This window comes from Oncorhynchus mykiss, chromosome Y, assembly GCF_013265735.2.
Source record: "Oncorhynchus mykiss isolate Arlee chromosome Y, USDA_OmykA_1.1, whole genome shotgun sequence".
Classification (NCBI taxonomy): domain Eukaryota; kingdom Metazoa; phylum Chordata; class Actinopteri; order Salmoniformes; family Salmonidae; genus Oncorhynchus; species Oncorhynchus mykiss.
This window is the reverse complement of record NC_048593.1, coordinates 5,752,757-5,773,938: the sequence shown is the minus strand read 5'-3', so window position 1 is coordinate 5,773,938 and position 21,182 is coordinate 5,752,757. Positions and strand designations below refer to the sequence as shown.

At 41.9% G+C, this 21,182-nt stretch overlaps 4 non-coding genes across 4 annotated transcripts; all 4 read left to right on the top strand.

Moving 5' to 3' along the window:
* The first annotated feature begins 4,224 nt into the window (after window positions 1-4,224).
* trnat-ugu lies at window positions 4,225-4,296 on the top strand. The gene has a single exon. It is a non-coding gene; the product is annotated as a tRNA-Thr (tRNA).
* A 14,134-nt stretch (window positions 4,297-18,430) lies between these two features.
* Window positions 18,431-18,502, top strand: trnaa-ugc. Its single transcript has one exon. It is a non-coding gene; the product is annotated as a tRNA-Ala (tRNA).
* A 445-nt stretch (window positions 18,503-18,947) lies between these two features.
* trnat-cgu lies at window positions 18,948-19,019 on the top strand. Its single transcript has one exon. It is a non-coding gene; the product is annotated as a tRNA-Thr (tRNA).
* Window positions 19,020-20,696: 1,677 nt separating this feature from the next.
* On the top strand, window positions 20,697-20,768 carry trnaa-ugc. Its single transcript has one exon. It is a non-coding gene; the product is annotated as a tRNA-Ala (tRNA).
* The last annotated feature ends 414 nt before the right edge of the window (window positions 20,769-21,182 follow it).

Below are 21,182 nucleotides of genomic sequence, written 5' to 3'. Positions count from 1 at the left end.
TTGGATTGACTACTGGACACAAGGCTCCACGCTGGAAAAAGAAGCGAAGCTCACCTGTCAGGAAGTTGACGGCTGCCGACTGGACAACAGAATGCAGACAGGCCTTATTCCAGCTAAAGCAAGCCTTACTGGACCAGGTTTTGTTGGCCCACCCCAACTTCGAAAAACCATTTCTACTCTCGGTGGATGCATCCAGCAATGGCTTAGGTGCTGTGCTATCTCAGGTGCAGGAACCGGGAACTACAGCGAGACCTATAGCCTTCGCGAGCAAGTCCCTCAGTTATGCACAGTCAAGGTATCCTGCGCACAGGCTCGAGTTCTTTGCCATGAAATGGGCTATCTGTGACAAGTTCCACCACTGGCTACGGGGAAAGCAGTTCACGGTATGGACGGATAATAATCCCTTGACATACATTCTGACCAAAGCAAAGCTTGATGCTTGTGAACAGAGATGGGTCGCCAAGCTGGCACCGTACGAGTTTGACATCAAGTACATCCCTGGAAAAATAAATGTTGTTGCAGATGCTTTGAGCAGAGAGCCCTTCGTACGACCCAGTGCACTCCATCGCCTGACAAGGGTACCGTACGAGACCTTACTAGCTGAAGCCGACGCTGTGCGCCCAGACAGAGTGCAAGATGTGTTTCGCTGGTCCAGCCACCCCTTTGACAAAGCCTCTGACTCCAACGAAGTGGTCATTAGCTGTCAGGCTACTGTTGACCCCCCATCTGGTGCTTTATCAAGACATGAAGTTGCAGCTGTTCTTCATTCACACAGGTGCTGGGTGGGGGAAGTGGGCTCACATGCACTGCTGTTGCCACAGCTCCCACAGGCTGTTATGCCATCAGAGCAGACCGATGTCAATGTTCTGCCACACGACCTACTGATGAGTAAGCAGCGTGATGACAACGTGATCAGCAAAGTCATCTTCTTTGTGGAGAGGGGGAGAAGACCATCCCGGAGAGAGCGTGCCCATGAGAGTGTTGAGGTTTTGTGTCTTCTCAGAAGTTGGGACAAGTTGACCATGAAGATGGGTGTACTGTATCGTGTTTCGAAGAATGTGGTTACAAAGAGGAAAATGTATCTGTATGTGGTTCCAGCCTCCATGAAAGCAATGGTGTTGAAGGGTGTCCATGATGAAGCGGGCCACCAGGGCCAACAGAGAACAGTCTACCTGACAAGACAGAGGTTATTCTGGCATGGCCTGGAGAGGGAGGTAAAAGCTTATGTGAAGTGCTGCAGGAGATGCGTGGTGAGCAAGACTCCTGATCCGGAAGCAAGAGCTCCTCTTGAGAGCATAATAACAACTGAGCCTCTTGAACTAGTGTGCATAGACTTCTGGTCTGCAGAAGATTCTTCAAACAAATCCTTGGATGTGCTCGTTGTTACTGACCACTTTACCAAATTGGCTCATGCCTTCTTGTGTCCGAACCAGTCTGCTAAGTCAGTAGCTCATCAGTTGTGGAACAACTATTTCTGTGTCTATGGGATGCCTCGACGTATACACTCAGACCAGGGAGCCAACTTTGAGAGCGCTTTAATAGACGAACTGTTGAGTGTTGCAGGCGTTCAGAAGTCTCACACCACGCCGTACCATCCGATGGGGAACGGGTCCTGCGAAAGGATGAATAGGACTTTGGGAAATATGATCCGGGCCCTGCCAACGAGAGCAAAGCACAGATGGCCTCAGGCGCTGAAGTCCCTTACGTTTGCATACAATTGTACAATCCACGAGACCACAGGCTTTGCCCCTTTCCTGCTAATGTTTGGGAGGACGCCAAGACTGCCTGTTGACATAGTCTTTGGCTCTGTCATAGAGAACCCAGAAGTTGTCGACTATGACCAGTTTGTTCAGTCTTTGAGGAGAGATCTGAAAGAAGCCATGAATGCAGCACAGGCATCTGCAGCGAAGCAGTTGAAGAGGCATGCTGACCTTTATGACAGAAGAGTCAGAGGAGCACCAGTGGAGATTGGGGATCGAGTATTGCTGGCTAACAAGGGGGAGCGGGGAAAGCGGAAGCTCGCTGACCGTTGGGAGGATACTGTCTACCTTGTCACTGGATTGAATGCTGACAGTCACACTTTTAAGATTCAGAACAGCTCCACTGGACGGGAGAAGACGGTACATTGCAACCTGATAATGCCAGTCAACTTTCTTCCTCTTCCCCATGCTGCTGTTGAGGATGGAACAGACATGTCTGGATTAACAGAGTCTGAGGACATGAATGACAGCCTTGTGGTCTCAGCTGCCATGGACACTGCAGTGGATGATGGTGCTGAGTACAGAACCAGAGTGTGGGTGTCAGAGTTGTCTTCTGAAGGAACAGGTGACACAAGCTTGGAGGGTGATGTGCGATCCTTGGATGCTCAGGATATTCCACCTTTGGATTCCGTGGATGATATACTGCAGCTGGAAGGTCTGCCTCGATCAGAGAGTCTTCAAGAATCTGACCGAGACTGTAACAGTGTAGTGAGTGAGCTAATTGACCAGTCTGCTTACGATATCTGTACTGACCTACCAAACGCGGACCATTCCTTACCTGATCAGTTACGTACTGACTGTGTTGACGGACACACTATTGCAACAGTACACAACACTGTTACCCCTTATACAGTTGAAGGTAGTCGGGGTCATATTAGGTCAAGGGCAGGAAGGCTATTTAAACCAGTGTCAAGACTGATTGAGATTATGAATCAGCAGAAAGTTAGCTCTTGAAGGTTAAATATGTGAATAGAGGGGCAATGGTATTGACATCTTTTATTTGTTTTGCTTTTACATCATTGTGACCATGATTAGAGGTTGCAGGATGGTAATGTGACGGATATGATAAAGTCTCTTATGGTGGTTTATTTTATTACTTGGATGTTTTAAAGTCACAGAGTGTACTTAACATGTGACAGGCATGTTTACCTATGAGGGCTAAGGGGTTTGATCAACCGCTTTTCACTCTAATTCTCAAGGAGAATAGTCTAATGACTGGAATATTTAGTGACTGATTTAAAGCAGGGTCTGCATCCTTGATATACACAGCTTTACCTTTTAGTTTTCTCTATTAGGTAGTTTATATTTATATATTTTTTTCTTCTCTGGATTATTCTGTACATATGTTGAGTGTCTCTGTATCTGGTATATTTGCACAGTGCCGTTTTGTATTTTTTGTTATTTTTCTTGGCAAGTGGAATTCAGTAGGGGGGAGTGTAACAGGGTTATATTGGTGATTCCCCTTGCCACTTTATTGTTAAGCCAATGGGTTTTTGGTTTGAGTTTGTTTTGCCTTCACCTACTCAACATGGCATCTTATTGGCTGGTTTGCGAAGCTTGCTTACGAGGGGGGATGTTCCAGTTAGAATCGTCCCAGTGAACAAGCACCAAACCAGCGGTAAGTTGTTGGTTGCAAAGCACTGTACATCAAAAGTTATTTTTACACTCTCAAGTGATGATTTAAATGTACAATTTATATCAAATTGTTTGTAAATGTTATTCGAACATCACACATAAGATGCAGCGTTTTTTTAGAATATTTGTTGTGCATTTTGTTGTAGAGAATTCCCGCCAGTATTAGCTAGCAACTTACTGTGTCTGGTGGGGGGTTCATATATTTTGTACAGTGCGTGAGTGCAGAGTTGGAGGGTGAGACGTGCATTGCATGACGTGCAATTTTGTGTCGTTCTTATCAGGTACATTGTTAAAGATATTATATTGTATATTGTAATTGTATTATTTTGGTAACTAGCCCAGTGAACAAGCACCAAACCAGCGAATAAAGCTACATGACTGGTGCTACATGTTGGAGTTCTGTGTCGATGACTGATTGTACACAACGCAAGACGAGTACTGTTACACCAACTTCAATTGCATCATTTTCAAAAACTGAAGTTCATGGGTTAGATGTCCATACTTGCTTGTATTTAGAATTGCTGCTATCATTTCACTGTAGCTTCAATGGAGTGGTGTATATAAAAAGTACATTGTATTAATATTGCATTTTATCTGCAAATAAAATGGGATCGAAGCTCAGAGGGGGAGTGCATGCTATTTTAGTATGACGTCCATGGTTCAATCCCAAGGTTCACTGAGTATTTGTGTGCCAAATTCACATTACACAACTCCTACTTTTCAGAATGTTAAAATTCTCACAGGAAACAGAGATGTTATTTGTGTGCCAAATTCACATTACACAACTACTACTTTCCAGAATGTTGATAAATATCTTGCAGCATAGAGTGGCATGGTGGCCAAGCGGTAAGGCGTCGGTCTTGTAAACCAAAGATCATGGGTTCAAATCCCATCTTTGCCTTACTGAAAGATAGCTGGTACCATGGGAAGGTTCTTTCACTGGAGGACTTTGAAACAAAAAACATTTTCTCAAAATGGCAACCCTGCCATTATATAGTAAGGGGATGTGCCTCTACGGTAGAGCTAATACTTGAAATGCATGCGCTCTGAAGTTAATCCCCAAATTCTCTGATGAGTATATTTAGTTGTGAAATTAGCTTTTGCACAACTCTACTTTCCAGAATGTTGACATTTTAAGAAGGAAATAGATGTGCTAAGTCATCTGTTTTTGTAAACTGAAGCACATGGGTTCAATCCTTGTTCGACGTTTATGGAAGCTAGATGATATTATGGAAATTTACTTTCATTAGAACAGTGTAAAGAAAGGCTCAATTGTATTGATATGGCCACTACGACCTGTATGCTCTAGTCGGCTGGCTCTCGCTACATATTCGTCGCCAGACCCACTGGCTCCAGGTCATCTTTTTAGTCTATGCTAGGTAAAGCTCCGCCTTATCTCCCGTAGTACGCGCTCCAGCAGGTATATCTCACTGGTCATCCCCAAAGCCAACACCTCCTTTGGCCGCCTTTCCTTCCAGTTCTCTGCTGTAGCCACTGTAGAGAACAAATCCCATGCTTTTGTTTGAGGTTAACATTTTGTGTAATTCCACTAAGATTTATAGGGTGAAAATGCAAGCTTGTATAAGTTAGTAACACACACTGTCCGCATTAGGGAAATTTGCGCAATATACAATTTACTATGGCAAAGAAATTCAACATGTCAATTTAAGATGATTGTATTTGTTGCCTACTCACAAAGTATTACCAAAAGTACAGTGTAGGATTGGAGGTGCTGGGGAATGGAATGGACGGACCCCGATCTGGACGTCCGCGGGTGGCCAACAGGTTATCCAGCTGGTCGAGGGTAAGGGTGGTGTCCCTGCAGGGCCCTCTCATTCCATCCCACGCTGGCAGCCAGGGTCCTGAAGTCCAGGTGACGGAGGAGTGGACAGCGGTGTGGGTCGTGGTGTTGGTTGGGGTGAAGTTGATGGAGGTGTGGGAGAACCCCCTCTCTCCCATCGTTCCTTGGTGAGCAGCACAGGTCGTGACACAACTAAACACCCTGGATTATTTACACACACATTGAAAGGCAAAACTTTTGAATCATAAGACCAAAGTACAGATTTCCACCAGTCTAAGGTCCATTGCTCGTGTTTCTTCGCCCAAGCAAGTCTCTTCTTATTATTGGTGTGCGTCCTTTAGTAGTGGTTTCAATGGAGCAATTCGACCATGAAGGCCTGATTCACGCAGTCTCCTCTGAACAGTGTATGTTGAGATGTGTGTTTCTTGAACTCTGTGAAACATTTATTTGGGCTCCAATCTGAGGTGCAGTTAACTCTACTGAACTTATCCTCTGCAGCAGAGGTTACTCTGGGTCTTCCTCATGAGAGCTAGTTTCATCATAGCACTTCATGGTTTTTGCGACTGCACTAGAAGAAACTTTCAAAGTTCTTGAAATGTTCCATATTGACTGACATTCATGTCTTAAGTAACGTTGGACTGTTGTTTCTCTTTGCTTATTTGAGCTATTCTTGGCATAATATGGACTTGGTCTTTTACCAAATAGGGTTGTCTCAACAAAACCTATTGGCTCAAACGCTTTAAGAAGGAATGAAATTCCACAAATTAACTTTTAAGAAGGTACACCTGTTAATTGAAAAACATTCCAGGTGACTACCCCATGAAAAGGGTTGAGAGAATGCCAAGAGTGTGCAAAGTGGTCAAGGAAAAGGATGGCTACTTCGAAGAATCTATATTTTGATTAGTTTAACACTTTTTTCTTACTACATGATTACAATTGTGCTATTTCATAGTTTTGATGTCTTCACTATTATTCTAAAATGTAAAAAATTGTAAAAAGAAAGAAAAACCCTTAAATGAGTAGGTGTGTCCAGACTTTTGACTGGTACTGTATATATTGTGATATTGCAAATATGGTACAATCCAAGGGTGCAAAGCTTTTGGAGACTTACCCAGAAAGACTCAGAGCTTTAATCGCTGCCAAAGGTTATTCTAACATGTATTGTGAATACTTAAATGTGAATACTGTGTGAATATTGTAAATGAGATATTTCTGTATTTAATTTAATACAATTGAGAAAAAATTAAAAACATATTTTCACTTTGTCATTATGGGGTATTGTCTGCAGCTGGGTGAGATGATAAAAAAACTATAATTTAATCCATTTGGAATTCAGGCTGTAAGAAAACAAAATTAGGAATAAATTAAGGGGTATACTTTCTGAAGGCACTGTATATCTGCAAGAAAGTGATTAATGAGCGACTCTTTGAAAGGGGGTCATATAAACATTGCCTTATTTAAAAAGTATAAAAAATAGCAATCATGCTATAATCGGCATAGTTTCTCAGACCAAATCTTCATTCTGGTTTAAACAAAGCAATCTGATCATACTCCAGTAAAATACACGCTACAAGGAATGCAAAAAAAAACTGGAGAGATTGTGTATTTCAGGACTATGGACAGCAGCGATATTGGCAAAGCGATATCTGTCATCCAGCACCACATGACAGTAGACAGCGGCCATCTCATGTGAAGTTGGCACTGGGGAAATCCCATGTAATGAAAAACGAGGCCAAGGAGGAAAAAAGACTGAACTCTATGCTAAACTGTTCTGCCACATTCATTTAAAATGTTACATCTTTCAATTTGTAAATAATAGGGAATACATCTGCAAATAATTGAAACTGACTACTCAAACTACACTGTAGAGCTTTAGTGTGTCTGTGCATTATTTATTTTATTTAACCAGGAAGGGCTCATTGAGATTTTAAATCTTTTTTTCAAGAGCGTCCTGGCCAAGATAGGCAGCAACCAAGTCATTACAAAAATTACAGACAAACAACATGAAAAACTACAAGTAATCTAGTAAAAACCATATAATTCACAAGATTATAACAAAATCAAAAACAGCAAATTAAAAACATTGACAGGTCGGGGAATCAGTCTCAAGATCATTCATCAGTGATTTAAAAATACCAATCGGGACAGGTTCTTCCAGTTTAAAAGTATTTTGTAAGGCGTTCCAAGACGATGACACAGAGGACATAAAAGCCCTTTTACCAAATTCCGTTTGGACATTTGGAACAGTTAGCAGGATAAAGTCCAGCGAACGAAGAGAGTACCCACCACATTTCTGAACAATAAAAATGCCCAAATAAAAAGGTAGTAAATCCAAAATGGCTATGTAAATAAAAGTATACCAGTGACTGAGCCTACGAGTGACTAGAGAAGGCCAGCCAACCCTGTTATACAAAGTGCAGTGGTGGGTAAGGGTTTTGCAGTTTAAAATAAATCTCACAGTGCCATGGTAAAGGGTGTCAATTGATCTCAAACACTGAGCGGAAGCATTCATATATAAAATATCCCCATAGTCTAGTAAAGGCATAAATGTAGCTTATTACTAGCCTCCTCCTGGCTTCAACAGAAAAACAGGCCTTATTCCTAAAATAAAATCCCAATTTCAGCTTCAAGTTGTTGAATAACAATTTAAAAGAGAGGCCATCATCAATTAAAATTCCAAGTTATTTGTATGAGGTTACAACTTCAATCTCCTTGCCCTGACAGGTAGTAATAGTTGAAAGGTTCAGAGGTCTATTTCTTGCTTTAGAAAACACCATTAGTTTAGTCAGTATTGAGGATAAGCTTCAATTGACACAAGGTATGTTGAACAGTATAAAAAGCAGTTTGCAAGTTCTGGGAAGCTTTTGAAAGAGATGAGGCACAACAGTAAATAACAGTATCATCAGCATAAAAATGAAGTTGTGCATTTTGAACATTTTTGTCTAAATCATTTATATAAATAGTGAATAAGAGAGGACCAGGAAAAGAGCCTTGGGGCACACCATTAAAGACAGACAATTTAACAGACATAAGCCCATCACTGAGTTCTATCAGACAGATAGTTAGCAAACCATGCAACTGCATGCTCTGAAAGACCTACACTCGACAATCTCTGCCTTAGTATAGCATGATCAACTGTATCAAAAGCCTTAGAGAAATAAATAAAAAGTGAGACAGACACAGTGCTGTTTTTTGTCAAGGGCTTCAGTGGTATAATTTACAACCTTCATGGCTGCTGTAATTGTGCTATGCTTCTTCCTGAAGCCCGATTGGTACATTAATACAATAGAGTTAGAAAATAAAAACTAATTTAGCTGTTCACTCACAAGGGTTTCAAGTATTTTCACCAGGGGTGACAGCTTTGAGATTGGCCTATAATTATTTAAAATAGTTGGATCTCTCCCTTTTAAAAGTGGTAGGACAAATGCTGATTTCCAGATCTTTGGAATTTCATTACATTCCAGGGTTAGATTGAACAGATATGTAAGTGGTTCAGCTATGAAATCAGCTGCCAGATTTAAAAAGAAGGGATCCAAAAGATCAGGACCTGCAGGCTTTCTCTGATTTAAGGATTTCAGGGCTTAAAGTACCACCTGCACTGAGAATGGCAAAAAGCTAAAAGTTTGACCCGCTCTCACTGGTTCTTCCACACAGGGTTGTAGAGAGACAGAGGACACTGAATCAAACAGCCCACCAGATGATACAAAGTAAGTCATTGAAACTATTTAGTTTTGTCATATACAGCAACAGAGTCCTTCAAAAAACATGACGGTAATTAATTAACATTACTGTTACCAGACATAGACTTAATAACCTCCCAAAACATTCTAGGTTCTGTAACGATTGTCGTCGGGAGAAGGAGAAGAGGACCAAGGTGCAGCGTGGTAAGTATTCATAATACTTTTAGTAAATACGAATACTTGAACAAAAACAACAACACAACAAACGAACAGTTCTGCAAGGTGCAATACACACAAAACAGAAAACAACTACCCACAACCCATAGTGGGAAAACAGGCTGCCTAAGTATGGTTCTCAATCAGAGACAACGATTGACAGCTGCCTCTGATTGGGAACCATACCAGGCCAAACACATAGAAATCTAACACACAGAACAAAACATAGAATGCCCACCCCAACTCATGCCCTGACCAAACTAAAATAGAGACATAAAAAAAGGAACTAAGGTCAGGACGTGACAGGGTCATTCAGGTTATCAGTGGTAACAGACATCAAATATTCAGATTTAGCCTTCCTGAGAAGAAAATAACACTTGTTTCATAACTGCCTAAAAATAAGCCAATCAGCATCAGAACATGATTTCCTTACTTTAGCCCAGGCTAGATTACGGTTGTGAATAATACAAGACAGCTCAGAAGAAAACCATGGATTAACCCGCCCTTTAACCCTGAACCTGCGGAATGGGGCATGTTTGTTTACTATTTGGAAAAAACCACCATGAAAGAATTTCCCAGCAGTTTCCACATCAGGGATAAACTCAATCTGCTCCAGTCAAAATAAAACAAATCATGACAGAAAGCCTGCTCATTAAAACACTTCAAATTTCTCTTACGAATAAAACGTGGGTTTGTTTTAGGAACCTTAGTATTTCTAACAACAACAACAGCACAATGGTCACTTACATCATTACAAAAAACACCAACCGCAGAATATTTATGTGGAACATTTGTCAATATCAAATCAATCAGGGAAGATTGATCTGGGCATTTAAGATTTGGGCGAGTGGGTGAGTTAATCAATTGGGTAAGATTCATAGAATTACAAAACATTTTTAAATCATCAGACACAGGCTTTAACAAACACCAGTTGAGATCACCAATCAAGATAATTTCACTGTAAAGAAGTTTAGACATAAGGTGAGTCAAAGAAGAAAATGCATCACCAAGAGCACAGGGGGGTCTATAACAGCCAATCACAGTTATAGAGAGACCCTTTGAAACCTCAATATTCAAAGCAAGAAATTCCAACTGTTAACATATAGTTTCAGACTTTGCCACGCTTACAGGGAATGTGGTTTTTACATAAATAGCCACACCCCCACATTTCTTAACCTGATCAGTGCGATAAACATTGTAACCACTTATACATTTATCAAAAACAGACTTGCTGAGCCAGGTTTCAGAAAGCACAATTACATCAGCATCAGTTGATTTAGCCCAAATCCTAACCCCTTCAATGTTTGACAACAGGCTGCGTACATTTAAATGAAAAATACTTATCCGCTTGACTCAAGTCATTGCACGCACCCCTGTTCGAACAGGAAGCACCCTACCCCCAGCCATAAACTGCCAGTTTCAGTCCCTACCTCACGATCCCCTGACACACAAATACCTTCTTGCATAAACACACACACTCCATCCCCCCTCTACTGGTCGGGTGCCCAGAGCAGAAGGCTCTGCTGTGCACCATAGGGGCTCCTGCTCTGGCTGGAGCAGGTCCGCCTCCAACCCTTCGGGACCAGTCAGAAGACCACCACGACAAGACTCCACCTACATTATTCTATGTATAAAAACTGTTGTAACCTTTGTCTAAGACCTTTTTCAGCTAACTCCATTTTGAGTTATATGAATCAGGTCCGTGCACATTAAAACTGCAGGACAAGATATATTTTGACTCAATAAACTGCCTTTTTGTTACAACTGAAATCCACTCTGTCCAGCGTCCATGATTTGGTCTCACTCTCCTGTAAGTAAATTATCAACAATACCAAAACCAGATCTTGATTTAAAATCATAGGGGGTTTGGAGACATTGTATATCAGGGCCAGGGTTAGGTTGCACGTTACCTGATATCAACAAAAGAAGAATAACTAGGCACCTCGGTTTAATAACATTGTACGGCTTCTCTTTTTTAAGAGACCTACCTCAAGCGAATTCTACAAGTGAGTTTCCAGACAATACAAAACAGTCATTTAAAACCATTAGACCTTGGTAGTGACACAAATTCGTACTGTTCACATCATGCCACAAATACATTGCCACTTGGACGAGTGGACCGAGTGAAAAAGAGCGAGTTCCTGCAGACAAAATGTCTAATGGACGGGAGAGCACATTGTCAGATGTCCTCACCCAGCGGCAATGTTCGTTTTCTCCAGAGTTCAGTAAAGTCAGTGCACAAAGCAATCCCACGAAAGTTGTGATTTCCTCTGACAAATGTAAAAAATAGAGTCCAAAGAAGGTAAGGGGAGAGAAGGACAGCTGATGAGTCTGAATGTGAGTATTTGTGCGTGAGTAGATTGGGTGTTGAGGTCGTAGGTACAACTGTAAGCAATTCCGTTCTCAAATGTCTGTTTAATGTGAGAAACAAAATGAAAAACACCTGTTAGACCATTACAATGCGGACTGTCGTGCAGTTTTACTATTACCAACAAGACAACGAAGACGTGTCATGGAGACTTATAACGGACACTTTCCAACACCAAAAGTTCCCACGCTGAGCGATATTGGTTACTACACTATTATGCATACAATCCAAGTCATACGTTTATTGTCATTCATACTCTTATTTTTAACCGACTATCTTTGCAAAAGTGTTCATTGTGTCAATTCAGAGCTCGGAAATATTGGAATAATGTGTTTAAGGGGACTGACATTCAAGGCGCACAACAGGAGAACACAACAACTACATTTTCAATTGACAATCATTGCTTTAAATGGATGTGGTCGATAGATTTGTATAGGCATATATAAACAATGTATTTAACTTGTAAACCAAGGTTGGATTAGTAGGTCTAACCAACATGCACCTGGATAATCGCGTTATGAATCGGGACGGGCTCCCACGTCCTCAAAAACACATTATGACATAATAAAGAGTTTAATCTTTCACGAATAAAAGACATAGAAGCATACCCATTCATACAGGTTCTACACATTCCATTTCTCCATGGCAATAGAATGTAAACATTCTATTTTGCGCCAAACATCGCCTACAACTCAATTCTAAGTGCAGCATATTGGACGACTCCACAGTCATTGATCATTCGCGACTTTAAGTAATTCCTGTTATCTCTAGAGCATCCCGTGTATCTATAGCGCTGCATTTCTTCCTCATCTTACCATGGATAGGGTTTGGTGCATTCCGGAGTTCACTTATGGTCCCACAAAGGTAATCTTAGGAGAAATTAATTTTAGCATACTGTAAATGCCTGTGCATAATGTGCATAACAAAGCATCATTATTTTCATTATCTTCAAAGGAATTCTGTAGGAGCAGCCTTAATTTTCAGACTCTGCAGGCCTGCTGGAAGGAAAATATTACAATAAACAGGTAAGATTCATCCCACAAAAACATAAACAACAGAAAGAGAGTTGTATTTCAAGACAGTTTAGAGAAGGTGATCATAAGAGTTCTTAATATCACTTGCAAATTGTGAGGCATGAGCAGTTGTGAAATATTGCGTGAGGCCCTTCTGAAAGCACATGATATGGTATTTCGTGGCACGGTCTCACACCTTACCTCATCTTGCAGAAGAAGCTCATGGTCCACGATCTGCTGCTCCAGAGTCAAGGCAAGGTCCCGCCCCATGTCACAACGGAGCACATGAGCAACTGGCTGGTGTCTCAGGGCAAAAAATCCCTTAGGGAGAGGTGAGTACCACGTCAGCACTCACCTTCACTGCCATTCCCTGCCACCAGCAGCACTCCAGGAGGTGTGGGTAAAATAAACAACAGCAAAATCAGAAGCCAGGAAAGTTGAATTACTCTGTGTTTTATTTGAAGGGTGTGGAAGGAAACCCTGGAGGAAGGAAACAACCTCGCTCGGCTGGTAATAGAATGAGAGTTAGAGACATACTACAAGTTAGTGAGCTCTTTACTAGCCTTTCAACAACGAGTTAGCACAGCAGAAGACAGTGTTCTCTGTGAGCACATTGCACATCGTTTAGCTTTGTCTTCTCCTTTTTGTTGATTTCAGCGATCCTAAGGTCCACAGCGTCGTGGAAAGAGCTGTGAGGAGCATTCTGGGCGAGCAGTCCAATGAGCCCCATAGCAACCTGCTCAGCCCATCTCAGGTGGTGGTGGAGGTGGTGCCCAGGCTCCTCCTGGCCCTGTGGCTTCAGCCAGAGGAAGGCCATTCAGAGCACCCAATCCTAATAAGCGGGATTGCCGTGGGCATGGTGGCGGCCGTAGTGGAGAAGCTATCCTGCATGTTAAAAGACCCTTCCCCTCACATCCCTTTCTCCCGGGCTGCTGCTTTTGACTCTGTGCAGTCGATCCTTGGGAGAATCAGTCAGTCCTTCTCCACCGATGACCTGCAGAGCCCTTTTTATATGAGCTCTGTCTGTGCCTTTGTGGTGGACGAGGTGCAGAGCTGCTTCCAGCCCCCTGCAGCCACCCTACCAGTTCCCCCTGTTCTCGCGGTGGCCGTTTCCACCACACTACCAGCTGACATCCAAGCAAGTGAGTGGCAATGATAGAGAGCACTCTGACAGACGCCTGTTCTGATGACATCTTGCTGCCTTGTAGTAGTAGAGCTCATCAGGATTGTTGTTGTCACCCATAACACAGACCCGGCTTCTTCCCACCTGGAGGTTGTGGACATCACCCCTAACAGAGAGGCAGATCAGGATTCTTCCCACCTGGAGGTTGTGGACATCACCCGTAAGACAGAGGCAGATCCGGCTTCTTCCCAACTGAAGGTTGTAGACATCACCCCTAACACAGAGGCAGATCCGGCTTCTTTCCAACTGAATGTTGTAGACATCACCAGTAACACGGAGGCAGACCCAGGTTCTTCCCACCTGACAGTTGTGGACATCACCTCTAACACAGAGGCAGACCTGGCTTCTTCCCACCTGGAGGTTCAAGACATCACCCCTAACACAGAGGCAGATCCGGCTTCTTCCCACCTGAATGTTGTGGACATCACCCCTAATACAGAGGCAGAGCCCATCTCTTCCCTCTTGGAGGTTGTGGACGTCACACCTGAAGAAAGGACTCTCACGTTGGCCGTTTTCGCCACTCTGCCAGCTGACATCCAAGCAGGTGAGTAACACTTAGAGAGCACTCTGACAGGTGCCATTTGTCATGACATCTTAGTAGAACCTTTCAACTGGCCAGTGTTTAGAAGCTACGGTTTGCATTTGTTTACATTCTGGTCCTCTTTTTTCCCTTTCCAGAGGATGTTGCTGTGGTCATCCCGGATGTCACCCCACACGTCACCAAGGACGTGACACTGGATGTTCCATGCAGAGCTAGGAAAGGGGCAGTCCGGTGATTCTTTTGCAGGCTTTGGAGGGCAGTGTGCTGCTGCGCCTGCCACAATGAATAGGACGAACAATATGAATTATTCATCAGACCTTCAGAAATGGGTTGAACCATAGACCATTAAATTATTCGCATTATAATTGGACTCAATTCTGCTTTTCTTCTGTTTACTACTTAATTTCAGAACTTTTCTATAAACTTTCACTTTGCAAGTGTGGAGTAGGTTGTGTAAATAAGTGGGAAACATCCCTATTTTAATGCTTTTAATAATTTACTTTGTATATTTAAAAAAAATATGTATTATTTGACAACAAAAAAAACAGAGGGCACTCAACTAACGTTGAGTTGAGGTGCAACCAAACATTTTAATCATCATAGAAAAGGAAAAAGCCCAACTCTTGCTCACTATAAAAAAAAATGCATTGTTTTATTCAGGCAAGGTTAAAAGATTAACGTTTCGGCCTAGTTTTTGACGATATGCAAGTTGTGTTTACCCAGTAAAAGGGTGACCCACACTCACCCTGGTTCTTGAGGGTTGAAGACAGTGAAATATGATCATTAAGTAAATGGGACTTTTCAATTCTTGAATAAAAATCTTTAATGAACATGAATTTAAATACAATTGACTTGAGGATCAGAGCAGGCAGGCTGACTGGCTAGCCCTGAAGGCCCTCTGCCTCTACCTCTGTGTGGTTCATCTCAACCAAGAGGTTGTGGGTTGTCTTTCTCTCTGTGGGTGTGAATCACTATGACCTCTCCCTCTGCCTGCCATTCGGCTGATCAGAAGCCTTCTGCTCTTTCTTGCTCACATGAACAGGAGGAATGGCCTCTGGGGTATCCTCCTCCTCTATCTAATGTCTCTTCCACCTCCTCTTTCTGACCGTGTTCGACTGAGGTTACTCGTTCTCTCTCCCTGGATGTTGGATAGTTCCTCCTCCTCTGTGTCTTTGTGAGTTTGGAGAGAGTTATCCTGTTCCGGCTCCCTCTAAGGGTGTGCACCGTAATCTCTTTCGGTGTGTTGAGGGGTTCAGTGGTTTTGGAGGGAGTCTGAAGTTCGATCTCTAGCGATGAGTGTGGGGGCTGTCCCGTGGTGGTGTCCCCCTCCCTCCTAAGGAGGAGCCACTGAGACATGTGATGAGGCCAAGGAAGATCCCTCTGCAAGGACGGGATAGGACACATCACAACACTGCTGCTCATTCATATTCAAACGCACCTCAGAGTATGGACACAAACATGGATGCCCCCCACACACAATGAACTTACCTGTACATATCAGAATCATACATTCGACAGACACCTCTTCCCCCACATGTATTGATCACCCACCTCAAACATGTTGAGTCAATTCCAGATGCTGGAATGGTGCTGGAATGCAGGTGCAGTAGGGCCAAGTATGTCATGATGTGATACCATGTGTACCCCATATCCTGTGTTTGTGTTGATGTTTTTTTTTTATTGAACTTATCTTTAAACAGGGTTTAAGAGTCACACTGAGATGAAACATTTATTTTACAAGAGTACCCTGTAAAAGTTGAAGTCATATTGAACAACTACCAGAGAGAACCTTCTCTACATAGGAATTGCATACCATATATTTTCCATACATCAAAATAATACTTTGTCAATCAGCAATTACTAACTTAGATAAGGCCTCAACAAGGCCCCAGTTAATGGTTGAAAATAACTTATGCATATCAAGCATTGATCAATGACACTCTTAGGGATTTGTTGGATCGGTTCGTCTTTGTTTACCTGGACGACATCCTGATCTTCTCCAAAAACCCTTCCCTGTCCCACCTCACTCAAGCAGGTTTTTGCGGGAATCCCGAGACTGACAGGGCATTCATAGAGCTCAAGGGACGTTTCACCTCCGGACCCATCCTCGTTCATCCTGATTCTACTAGCCCCTTTGTGGTAGAGGTGGATGCCTCGGACACCGGAGCTGGTGCGGTACTTTCGCAGTGGAAGGAGGAGGACAAGGAACTGCACCCATGCGTCTTTCTCTCCAAACGGTTCTCGCCAGCGGACTGCAACTACGATGTAGGCAACCGGGAGCTCTTGGCAGTTAAATGGGCCCTTGAGGGATGGAGACACTGGTTGGAACCACTGCTTCATCATCTGGTCTCTTCACTGCACCTGGGTCCAACCTTACCATGTCAAAGTTATAGCATCTCTTAATTAATCCCTTCTCTTAACATGTATGGCCCCAAAACATAATCAAGCAGCTGACCAATTACGCAAGACTTTAGTTCTAAGTTAACTGATAATAATCAACAACTGGATAAATTTCTTAATTTCTAAAGTGAAACTATCCTCCGCATTGGAGTACCTCTAAAAGTACAAGTTTAACCAGTATTTCAGTTGTTGAAGTGTGGCAGGCCTGTGAGCCTGGGCCGGTGCAGCTTTGCCCCAAAATGGCTGACCACAGCCAGGAACAGCAGGTTACCTGCAAGAAACCACAACACTACAGTAGCCAGGAATCTCAAATTATAAACGCTGGGTTTTTTTAAAACTATAAATGGCATATCAGTTTGGATACTAGGCTGCAACTGGGACAACATTTCATTTTACAGGGGGGTGAATATGTAAGGGGCTTAATACAGTTGTATTCCAGCCACTAGGGGGTACTCTGGTGAAGCCCATGGGAAATAAAGAAATATAGTTGAAGTGAATTGGGAAGAGTAAGAATGAAAAACTAAAGAAAGACTGTAAACGGCTGTTACCTGTGCTAACATGATTTAAAGTAAAGTAAACCATACTTTTCGTATTGTAGTTTATATGATAAGCTCATTGGAAGGGTAACATATACAGGATGTACATAAATGGGCATAAACACGTGACACAGAAAATAAAAATATTGACATTTAGGAAATCAAAATGCATCTAAATATAGTTTGTTCTGTCTATGAAAAACTTTTTTTTTAATTGTTAAAAAAAAAATATGTATAAAATATACTTGTCTGTACAGTAAGTAAATGTTGGAAATCCAAAACGCACAAAAATATGTTTTTGTAAAGTCTAAAATAAAATATATGTGTATAATACACTGCTCAAAAAAATAAAGGGAACACTTAAACAACACAATGTAACTCCAAGTCAATCCCACTTCTGTGAAATCAAACTGTCCACTTAGGAAGCAACACTGATTGACAATTTTCACATGCTGTTGTGCAAATGGAATAGACAACAGGTGGAAATTATAGGCATTTAGCAAGACACCCCCAATAAAGTAGTGGTTCTGCAGGTGGGGACTTCTCAGTTCTTATGCTTCCTGGCTGATGTTTTGGTCACTTTCGAATACTGGCGGTGCTTTCACTCTAGTGGTAGCATGAGACGGAGTCTACAACCCACACAAGTGGCTCAGGTAGTGCAGCTCATCCAGGATGGCACATCAATGCGAGATGTGGCAAGAAGGTTTGCTGTGTCTGTCAGCGTAGTGTCCAGAGCATGGAGGCGCTACCAGGAGACAGGCCAGTACATCAGGAGACGTGGAGGCCGTAGGAGGGCAACAACCCAGCAGCAGGACCGCTACCTCCGCCTTTGTTCCTTACTGAGGAGTTGGCAACACTGCTAACTTTAAACATCAGCTATCTGAGCAGCTAACCGATCGCTGCAGCTGTACATTGCCCATCTGTAAATAGCCCACCCAATCTACCTACCTCATCGCCATGTTGTTTTTATTTACTTTCTGCACTTTTGCACACCAGTATTTCTACTTGCACATCATCATCTGCTCATCTATCACTCCAGTGTTCATTTGCTAAAATGTGATTACTTCGCTACTATGGCCTATTATTGCCTTTTTAAAAAATGTCCCCTTCTATTTTGTTTTTGACTGTGCGCTTGTTTGTTCCATGTGTAACTCTGTGTTGTTGTTTGTGTTGCACTGCTTTGCTTTATCTTGGCCAGGTCGCAGTTGTGTATGAGAACTTGTTCTTAACTGGCTTACCTGGTATAATAAAGGAGAAATTTAAAAAAATAAGAAACCATTTTTTTTTTCCTAAGAAAGGGGTTGTAGCTTAGTGGTAGAGCGCATGCTTTGCATGTATGAGGTCCTGGGTTCAATCCTTAGCTTCTCCATGTTTTTTTTTGCAAAGACCCAACTTCTACTTTCCAGAATGTTGAAATTCTAAGCAGGAAACAGAGATGTGCTAAATCATTTGGTCTTGTAATCTGAAGAACATGTTTTCAATCCCTGTTAGTACATTTATAGAACAGAAGTGGCATGGTTGCCAACTTTTATGGCATCATTTTCAAAAACTGAAGTTCATGTTTTCGATCCCTGTCCGTACCTGTTTTAAGAATTGCTGCTATCATTTCATTGTAGTTTCAATGGAGTGGTGTATATATAAAGTACATTGTATTGATATTGCGTTTTATCTGCAAATGAAATGGGATGGAAGCTCAGAGGGGGAGTGCATGCTATATATGTATGAGGTCCTTTCTCCACTGAGTTTGTGTGTCAAAATCACATTTGCACAACTACTACTTTCCAGAATGTTGATGTATATATATAGCATAGGGTGGCATGGTGGCCAAGTGGTAAGGCATCGGTCTCGTAAACCGAAGATCATGGGTTCAAATCCCATCCGTGCCTCTATAGAAAAGACTTCAATTTCCCTGGAAATGTTCATTCATTGGTGGACTTTGTAGAAAAGTCATGTTGTATCAATATTTGAACACAACTATTATATTAAGGGGAAGTATCTCTACGATAGAGCCACTTTACATGTTTGCTGTCCTACAGTATTCCCCAACTTGTCTTGTGAGAGTATTCACTTGTTAAATTAGCTTTTGCACAACTCCCACTTTCCACAATGTTGACATTCTAAGAATGAAATAGATGTGCAAAGTCATCTGTTTTTGTTAACTGGAGCACATGGGTTCAATCCCTGTTCGACGTTTATGGTAGATAGCTGATATTATGGAAATTTACTTTCATCACAACAGTGTAAAGAAAAGGTCAATTGTCTTGATAGGGCCACTGCGACCTGTATGCTCTAGTCGGCTGGCCCTCGCTACATATTCGTCGCCAGAACCACTGGCTCCAGGTCATCTGTAAGTCTATGCTAGGTAAAGCTCCGCCTTATCAAAGCACTAACAAGCGGCTTAGTCCTCGCGCAGCAGTCCCTTCCAGCTGCAGTCAGAGCAGGAGATGTTCACCCCTCCGCTTCCAGACTGCAAATCAATCCCGCATGTGAGAAGCCGCCGCTGGCTGATCCCGCCCTATCCTACTTAAAAAAAACACAATTAATCTGAATTAGGGCCAGACTAGTTCCCATCATTTTCTCACATTGCCATTGAAAGTTTTTTCTATTGTCTCTTTTTGGTCCATTTAGATTGTTAATGTAGACTTGTATAGATTTTTTTTAATTTTAAATGTTATGGTTAAAATGTTAATGTTTTACTGTGACTTGTTGTAGGCTCCTAAGTGGACCATAAGGTTAAAAACCAAACCAAATTAAGAAAACTAAACTGAAAAACAAAAAAATACAATTAAAAATACAATTAAAAACTAAGTTGCTCCGCCAGAGTGTCTCTTTTGGGTCACTTTTGTTGGTCCCAAGCCCGGATAAAGGAGGAGGGTTGGAATTGTGACATTAAAAAAAAGAAGAATCGACAGAAGAAAGTTAATTTGTAGTTCTAAACATATTTAGGGTGTTTTTTACTCACTTCTTGTCTCTCCCACGGAGTTATTCCTCTCTCCAACAGCGTCCATCACAATTACATGATCATGGCCAATTATGCAAATTAGGTGATGACGTCATGTAGCGACTTCTAGCGTCTTTTAGGACAGCCAATAGCTACTTTCCTTACTGAGGATTTGGCAACACTGCTAACTTTAAACATCAGCTATCTGAGCAGCTAACCGATCGCTGCAGCTGTACATTGCCCATCTGTAAATAGCCCACCCAATCTACCTACCTCATCGCCATGTTGTTTTTATTTACTTTCTGCACTTTTGCACACCAGTATTTCTACTTGCACATCATCATCTGCTCATCTATCACTCCAGTGTTCATTTGCTAAAATGTGATTACTTCGCTACTATGGCCTATTATTGCCTTTTAAAAAAAATTCCCCTTCTATTTTGTTATTGACTGTGCGCTTGTTTGTTCCATGTGTAACTCTGTGTTGTTGTTTGTGTTGCACTGCTTTGTTTTATCTTGGCCAGGTCGCAGTTGTGTATGAGAACTTGTTCTTAACTGGCTTACCTGGTATAATAAAGGAGAAATTTAAAAAAATAAGAAACCATTTTTTTTTTCCTAAGAAAGGGGTTGTAGCTTAGTGGTAGAGCGCATGCTTTGCATGTATGAGGTCCTGGGTTCAATCCTCAGCTTCTCCATGTTTTTTTTTGCAAAGACCCAACTTCTACTTTCCAGAATGTTGAAATTCTAAGCAGGAAAAAGAGATGTGCTAAATCATTTGGTATTGTAATCTGAAGAACATGTTTTCAATCCCTGTTAGTACATTTATAGAACAGAAGTGGCATGGTTGCCAACTTTTATGGCATCATTTTCAAAAACTGAAGTTCATGTTTTCGATCCCTGTCCGTACCTGTTTTAAGAATTGCTGCTATCATTTCATTGTAGTTTCAATGGAGTGGTGTATATATAAAGTACATTGTATTGATATTGCGTTTTATCTGCAAATGAAATGGGATGGAAGCTCAGAGGGGGAGTGCATGCTATATATGAGGTCCTTTCTCCTCTGAGTTTGTGTGCCAAATTCACATTTGCACAACTACTACTTTCCAGAA